We start from the raw sequence: 9,175 nt of genomic DNA on the forward strand, positions 1-9,175 counted from the left end.
TATAATAGTTACAATATGTTCATATGTGAGCTTTGCTGCACCTTTTACATACTTGAGTTTGCTTCAAACAACCTTGCTAGCCTAGCTTTGTACTGAGAGGAATTCTTCTCGTGCATCTAAATCCTTGAGCCAATAACCATGCCATTTGTGTCCACCATACCTACCTACTACATGGTATTTCTCTGCCATTCCAAAGTACATTACTTGAGTGCTACCTTTAAAATTTCTATTATTTGTCTTTGCAATATATAGCTCATGGGACAAATAGCTTAAAAACTATCGTGGTGAAGAATATGTACTTATGTGTCTTATTTCTTAATAAGTTGCTTGTTGAGCGGTAACCATGTTTCTGGGGACGCCATCAACTCTTTACCTTTGTTGAATATCATGTGAGTTGCTATGCATGTTCGTCTTGTCTGAAGTAAGAGCGATTTTCATGATTAAAAGGTTTGAGTATGCATACTGTTAGAGAAGAACATTGGGCCGCTAACTAAAGCCATGATTCATGGTGGAAGTTTCAGTGTGAACAACTAATCCTCAATCTCTTATGAGAATTTTAATTGTTGTTGAATGCTTATGCATTAAAGAGGAGTCCATTATCCGTTGTCTATGTTGTCCCGAGTATGGATGTCTAAGTTGAGAATAATCAAAAGCGAGAAATCCAATGCGAACATTCTCCTTAGACCTTTGTACAGGCGGCATAGAGGTACCCCTTTGTGACACTTGGTTGAAACATATGCTATGCAATGATAATCCGTGTTAATCCAAGCTAATTAGGACAAGGTGCGAGCACTATTAGTATACTATGCATGAGGCTTGCAACTTATAGGATATCTTATACATAACACATATGCTTTATTACTACCGTTGACAAAATTGTTTCTTGTTTTCAAAATGAAAAGCTCTAGCACAAATATAGTAATCAATGCTTCCCTCTGCGAAGGGCCTATCTTCAACTTTATTGTTGAGTCAGTTTGTCTATTCTTTCTATCCCAGAAGCAAACACTTGTATCAACTGTGTGCATTGATTCTTACATGTTTACTTATTGCACTTGTTATATTGCTTTGTGTTGACAATTATCCATGAGATATACATGTTGAAGTTGAAAGCAACCGCTGAAACTTATATCTTCCTTTGTGTTGCTTCAATGCTTTTACTTTGAATTTATTGCTTTATGCGTAACTCTTATGCAAGTCTTATTGATGCTTGTCTTGAAAGTATTATTCATGAAAAGTCTTTGTTATATGATTCATTTGTTTACTCATTATCTTCATCATTGCTTCGAATCGCTGCATTCATCTCATATGCTTTACAATAGTATTGATCAAGATTATGATAGCATGTCACTTAAGAAATTATCCTTGTTATCGTTTACCTACTCGAGGGCGAGTAGGAACTAAGCTTGGGGATGCTTGATACGTCCCAAACGTATCTATAATTTATTATGTTCCATGCTACTTTATTGATGATACTCACATGTTTTATACACATTATATGTCATATTTATGCGTTTTCCGGAACTAACCTATTGACGAGATGCCGAAGGGTCGATTGCTTGTTTTCTCGCTGTTTTTGGTTCCGAAATCCTAGTAAGGAAATATTCTCGGAATCGGACGAAATCAATGCCTAGCATCCTATATTTCCACGAAGCTTCCGGAACACCCGAGAGCCGGCGAGAGGAGGGCCACAGGGCCACCAGATGACAGGGTGGCGCGGCCAGGGCCTGAGCCGCGCCCCCCTATTGTGTCACCGCCTCGTCAGCCTTCCGACTCCGCCTCTTCGCCTATTTAAAGGTCCCTGACCTAAAACTACGATTGACGAAAAAGCCACGGTACGAGAAACCTTCCAGAGCCGCCGCCATCGCGAAGCCAAGATCTGGGGGATAGGAGTCTCTGTTCCGGCACGCCGCCGGGACGGGGAAGTGCCCCCGGAAGGCATCTCCGTCGACACCACCACCATCTTCATCACCGCTGCTGTCTCCCATGAGGAGGGAGTAGTTCTCCGTCGAGGCTAAGGGCTGTACCGGTAGCTATGTGGTTAATCTCTCTCCTATGTACTTCAATACAATGATCTCATGAGCTGCCTTACATGATTGAGATTCATATGAGTTTTGTATCACTATTCATTTATGTGTTACTCTAGTGATGTTATTAAAGTAGTCTATTCCTCCTCCACGGTGTAATGGTGACAGGTGTGTGCATCGTGTAGTACTTGGCGTAGGTTATGATTGTAATCTCTTGTAGATTATGAAGTTAATTATTGCTATGATAGTATTGATGTGATCTATTCCTCCTTCATAGTGTGATGGTGACAGTGTGCATGCTATGTTAGTACTTGGTGTAATTGCAATGATCTATCATGCACTCTAAGGTTATTTAAATATGAACATTGAATGTTGTGGAGCTTGTTAACTCCGGCATTGAGGTGCTCTTGTAGCCCTACGCAATTAAGTGTGTTCATCATCCAACAAGAGAGTGTAGAGTGGTTTTATTATGTGATCAATGTTGAGAGTGTCCACTAGTGGAAGTATGATCCCTAGGCCTTGCTTCTAAGCATCGAAACTCAGTTTATTTACTGTTCTGTTGCATGTTTACTCGCTGCCATATTTTATTCAGATTGTTATTACCACTCATATACATCCATACTACTTGTATTTTACCATCTCTTCGCCGAACTAGTGCACCTATACATCTGACAAGTGTATTAGGTGTGTTGGGGACACAAGAGAATTCTTGTATCGTGATTGCAGGGTTGCTTGAGAGGGATATCTTTGACCTCTTCCTCCCTGAGTTCGATAAACCTTGGGTGATCCACTTAAGGGAAACTTGCTGCTGTTCTACAAACCTCTGCTCTTGGAGGCCCAACACTGTCTACAAGAATAGAAGCACCCGTAGACATCACTTAGCACCCCCTTACCATAGTTGATAGTACTTACACTAGTATTTGCGAGTACTTTAAAGTACTCATGGTTGTGTCCCTGGCTATTCAAATGGCCAGACTATGAATATGATCCCCAGTACCAGGATGAAGGACAGCAGGACGTCTACGACAACTAGGACCACTCCTGATGTCAATAGTTGCCTATGGAACAGATGGACCTCTACTACGTATTCTCGCTATGTGTTATGTAATTGATCATTAGATCAAGTGTTGTAATGAGACTGGATCATGTGATCCTTTTTGTTGTAAGACTATTATGATGTTGCAATGAATGATGTTCTGTGATATCAATCTATTATGTCTCGCAAAAACAATATTCCTGGGATTGCGATGAATGACATTATAGGCATCTGGACTTAAAAATCCGGGTGTTGACAAGTTGGTATCAGAGCCATTGTTTGACCTTAGGAGACCCTAGTTAGAATGGACGTCTAAAAAACTTAGTTTCAAAACAAAGGAAGTGAATATTTATGAAAACTTATTCTCCCTCTTATCCTTGAGATTTTTTCAAAAGAGAAATTCATACTCTACCGTTCTTTGTAAATTTTAGATAAAATTTGGCACACTTGGTCACTTCTCTAACTTACTCATCCTCATTGTTCATAGATGGAGTACAACTGTGAGTCCTATCAGCTTGGCCACGGAGGAAACCTAATGTTCGAGAAGGATTTGAAGCAACTAGTTGAATATCTAGGACAACCGTATCCCGAATTCTTCGGGATACCACTCAATAATCAGTCGGGAAGACAACCTCGGTGGGAAGTTACTGCAGATCTGAGAGGAAAGCTTGGAGCCCCAATATGGGAAACCATATGGTTTTCTGTAACGGGAAACACCTGGAAGGATGGGATAGCCAAAGCCATGCAGGAAGCAATTGCCCGTCTGTGTGGACAGAATGTGAACAAGCTCAAGAACACTCGCTTCATTTACTACCCAAGACATGACCCCATGGGAAGGTCAATAACCATGCCACCACACCCGGAGATGAATCACTATGTGGCATATCTGGACTTCATGCTGTACAAGACCCGCAAGGAGTTGGACAACGCCCGCATCTTTCGCCAAGCACATTACCCATGAAGACGAAGGAATCCACCCTGAAGAATAGTATCACTAAAGCACTTGAGTATGTGTAAGTTTGTATCAGGATCCCCTTGTATCATAGAACGAATGAATGGTTCTTCAAACCAACGGTGTGTTAGCTTTGTAATGTGTGATGCTTGGTATGAATGAAAAAGTGTTGTTGGTTTTACCGCCTCAACACTACTCAAGTTTTCAAGTTTTGAACTTTTTGAACTTTAAACCAAACAAACCATAGAAATTTCCCTCTTATCTTATCATCTACCTCAATGTTCAGATGGCCCCACCAACCCGCAGCACCAACCAAGACGCCATGATGCAGATGCTGCAGATGATGATGGCAGACCGAGAAGCCGAGAGAGCTGAACGACAAGCCAACATAGCTGCACTGCAACAGATAGCCCAGAACAATCAAGGTCATGGAAACCACGATCACCCTGGATCAAAATTGAAGAACTTTCAGAACACCAACCCTCCTATGTTCAGCAAGACCGAAGAGCCACTTGATGCTGATGACTGGCTCCAGACCATGGAGAACAACTTAGAAGTTGCGGGAGTTGAAGCCGCAGAGAAAGTACTGTTCGCCACCCACTACCTGTCAGGACCTGCAAGAGCCTGGTGGACAAGTGCCCGCGCAATGAATGCGGGACAAATGATGACTTGGGAAGACTTCAAACTCAAGTTCAGTAAATATCATGTGCCCCAAGGACTGGTCAAGAAGATGAGAGACGAGTTCCGCGAACTCAAACAAGGAAGAATGTCCGTGGTGGAACCAGCCGAGCGTCCGGACAAAAAATGGTGGGACCCAGTCGTAGGAAGATCAACCCTATCAGTTTCTTATTCTCCTGATTAAGTTAATTACTGGGCGATTGCATTTGAATTGATATTAACTTGATTGATACTTGTAATCTACCAAGTACCAGTTTGTCAACAGTCGGCATATTCTTTTTGCACGGTGAATCACCGGGAGATAGCATGTGACAGAGACCGAATGTCATTCTTCTTCTACCTATGGCTAGCAACATGTAAATGGGAAGTAACAAAGGAAAAATAAAAATAAAAATAAAAATATGCACAACAGCACAATAAATGTTCTGTCTTGGTATGATTTAAATTGCCAGTCCTAGCCATTCAAGCCCTGCAGCTTCCATATACCTCACTGTACTGATCTGATTTCAAATTGGCATTCGACAAAATGAACTACACTACGTAAGTGCTGCCCGTCCCTACAGACTTTCTAGTATCTCAATACATATTTGTTGGCTCTAACTAATTTTTTACATGTTTAACCTGTTTGATTGTTGTTGGTTGCTTCTCTTGTGCAATACTAGTAGTCTAGTGGCATTTAGCACCGCTGTAGTTTTCACCCTTTTGATGCTTGCATCGGTTCTGCTCTCTCTTTCAGCAAACGAGTTGAGAGTAGCATCATCAGTGTCTTAACTATGCATCACTGGGAGACCTTGTATCACATGGCGTACAAATTTGGGAAGCTTGACAAGGGTCATGGAAAACTGGCCTTGAAGATACTGGGTTCTATTGTGCAACAATCAGGCTTGGAGCGAATTACCCATATTTACTGCATGGCTGCTCATATCCTCATCCAAGCTCAAATGCATTCACAAGCAATATCAGTGTTGAAGCATCTTGCTATGGAAGGCTTTCCTTGCAGTGCTATATTGAGCTCCCTTTTGCGAACCATCTCCCTTTTGCGAACCAAGAATAATTTGTTGGGTAAAACGTCCTGGAATAAAAAAAAATCTATATCACTGCTCCTAAAGTACTACACTAGACTTAACGGGGCCACCCCATTAGACCATGTACCGATGAAATCATTCACTAACATAGAACATGGTATTGATCCTTTAGAACTTTTTTAGATGTTGTTTTTCAATTATATTTTTTGTGTGGTGCTTACTTCTACTCTGTATTCGAATCTAGTTTTTTTTTGCAAGGTTGGGAATCTAGTTATTTGTTGGTTTTGTGCTTTTCATGCGACTTCACTCTCTTCACGATGGCAAGCGTTATTTTCTAGGACGCGACTACATTCAGGTCAACCTAGATTTAACTTAACGTTAGGTCCGGTATCTTTTCTTTTCCGTACGGTATTTATTTCCTGAAATAGAAAGAACGTGGACCACCACGTGCCGTCACGCGGGAACATAGGGTGGCACCAGCCGAGCGTCCGGACAAAAAATGGTGGGACCCAGTCGTAGGAAGATCAACCCCAGCCCCAAGAAATCGTGCAACTTTCCCCTCTCTGGCCATACGTTCTTCTTCGTTTGCTCCCCCCCCCCCCCAAACTAGATTCAGAAATTACATCTACCAGGAAGAAGACGACCCTGAAGATTCAACTAAGAGAAAACATCCCCCAGCAGTGCAGGAGCTTCAATTGGGAACTCTTTCAGGGAGTAAAACAAACCCCCGTCATTCAGGGAGTAAAACAAACCCCCATCAGCCTTCAGCAAGTTATATCTACCAGAAGCTTCCACATCCAAAAATCCGAAATCAAATCAGGTACCACTGAATCTGTTCTCTGCCGTGTTACCATCCAATGCTAACTCCTGAGACCTGTTGGTTCGCGTTTTGTTGTACCGTATTTTTTGTACGTACCTACGGTTTCAAAACAAGGCATGCACATGACGTGGGGCAGTACTTAGGCGGATGAGATCGTTAACTAGTCATGTGACATTTTTTCTTCTTCTTACACAACGTACACATATCGTAACAGTATAGACGGGTATACATGGGCATATGGGTTTTGGCAGACCCAACACAGAAAAAAAAACCCAGTTATAACGCTTCAACTTAGTTTAGGGGGAGCGCCGGAGCAGCCCTCCCCCTCTTATGCTAGTGGCTTACAGCATTTGGAGTGAGAGCAAAGGGAGAGTGTTTAAAAATAATTATAAACCCATTCAGCATAGCATCGACAAGATCAAATTGGAGGCTCGGCAGTGGGCGGCCCCTAGTAGGGGTTTTTTCCTATTATTATCTGCATAATATTTGTAGGTTCTTGGCTTATTTGGTCCTGGTTTCAGGTAGCGGTCGTCAGGGAAGGTTCCCTTCTGTTTTTAGTTGTTTGTCGTTCGACTCTACATTAGGGCATCTCCAGCGGCGCGACGCAAACGGACGCTGAGCGACAGTTTGCGTCCGCCGGGCCGAAAAATGCTTCTGGTACCACCTCCAGCGGCGCGACGCAAAGTGACCGGACCGTCCGTAGAGACGCAAACCTGGCCCAAATATGCACCTCGGATGCGTCTCTGCGGATGCTGCGCGGATGCTGCGCGGACGCGCAAAGTGTCCGCTCGCGTCTGGCGGACGTTTCGTGTGGCCCGTCTGGCAGTGACCCAGCGTCGATGCGTCTTCTCCGCATGTACTGGCGCCGAGGCGTCACTTCGGCAGTGTACGGCCGCGTAAATGGTGATGCCTCGCATGGCGCGCGGCCGTTGCCTACCTCTGCGCACGAAGTAATGGCGATGCCACGCGTGCCGCGGCCGTCGCCCTGCCTCCGATCTATATAAACAGGGGCGCGAGCATCTCATCTCCTCCCCACTAAACCCTAGCCGCCGCACAACCTCCACCGTAGCACCGCTGCCGCTCAGACTCCGCCGGAGCCACCATGAGCAGCGCCGGCCGCGGCCAGGCTGCCGCGCCTACACCTCCACCTCCCACTCCACCTCCCCGGCCTCGAGCTCCGACGAGGAGTTCGACTCCAAAGACAGCACCGACCTCCTCCACCCGGTCAGGGACGCCGCGGCCCTGGCTGAAGCGGAGAAGAAAGCAGAGGAGGAGCGGGCGGCCCATGCGACGGTCGATGCCGAGCTGGAGCAGCGCAGGGTGGCGGTCGCCGCTGCCGCGGAGGACTCCGACTCCGACATATCATGGTCTTCCGACGACCCTGATGCGCCTACCCGGAGGAGAGGGCGGCGGAGCAGAGAGCCATAGTCAAGTCCTTCGAGACGCTCAAGGATGACGCCGCCAATGCGAGGCTGGAGCAGAGCTTGCAAGAGGACGCGGCGGCGCACCGAGCCATAGCTGCCGCACGGGAGGCGGCGGAGAAGCAGGCGAGGGAGCGACGCAACGACGGAGCCGGCCCGTCAGGAAGCAAGTAGTTTAGATTTTACTTTCTACTAGTACAAATGCCCGTGCGTTGCCACGGGTTCTCAAATTTTATTTCTCAATGTATATATATATATATATATAATTCAAAACTGACTATAAAAATTCAAAGAAAATCAAAGATATTATAATGTACTACAACATGATAACACCGAACGTAATAACAAGACAGATTGTTCTCCAAAAACTAAATTTAGTCATTTTAATTTCTTTATTTTCCGCTGTCTGTGAATACAATCGATCTTGAGTTGTGAGTGCCTGAAAAGAGTGAAGTACTTTATGTGTCCCTACGGGCTATGGCTATGCCCTTCTTCCTTTATATTCGTGTGAAGATGCACAGTAATTAACTCTTGCATTTTAACTGAATTTTATTTAGTCCTCGTATTTGTGAGATGTATTCATCTGCAGTGCTGTTACCTGCCATCAATTTTATGGGGTGATGCATTTTAGTTGTAGAACTTCGAAAAGGGCTAAAAGTTGCCATTTGGTCTCATAGCCCATCCCCTTTTAATATATTTAATAAAAAAATCAAGAAATTTTAATAGTTTTAAATTAAGATTTTAAAACTACCAGTGTAAAACGAAGAGGTAAAGTCAAGGTACTGTATAGAATAGTGTTTAAACTTTACTATCAGATTAGTGTAGATGGTTACTGCATGTAAATCTTCAAATCTAAAAAAATGTCAATCATAATTTTGATTGTAAGTAATTATTGTAGTAAATAGATACCACACATATATATTGAGCAAGTTAGTTTTGATCAAAATAATGTTAATCGTGTGAATGGGAAGAAGTAAAGTTACTCGCTTACCTGACTTCTCTCCTGAACGTTAGAGGATCTCGTTCCAAATAAAGGTGGTTGCTAGACAGGCACGAAGTACTCCTTCCAGCGAATAAAATGGCAAAATCCAGATCGAACATCGCAAACCCAGTTTAGCGAAAAAAAAGAAATGCACGACAAGCTAACCTTATCCTCTCATTTACTGAAGCGAACCTCTCTCTTGCCCCGTTGCGCTGCCCCGTCCTCTGCTTCCCCGCC

This window comes from Lolium rigidum, chromosome 3 (genome assembly GCF_022539505.1).
Source record: "Lolium rigidum isolate FL_2022 chromosome 3, APGP_CSIRO_Lrig_0.1, whole genome shotgun sequence".
In the NCBI taxonomy this organism is placed as follows: Eukaryota; Viridiplantae; Streptophyta; class Magnoliopsida; order Poales; family Poaceae; genus Lolium; species Lolium rigidum.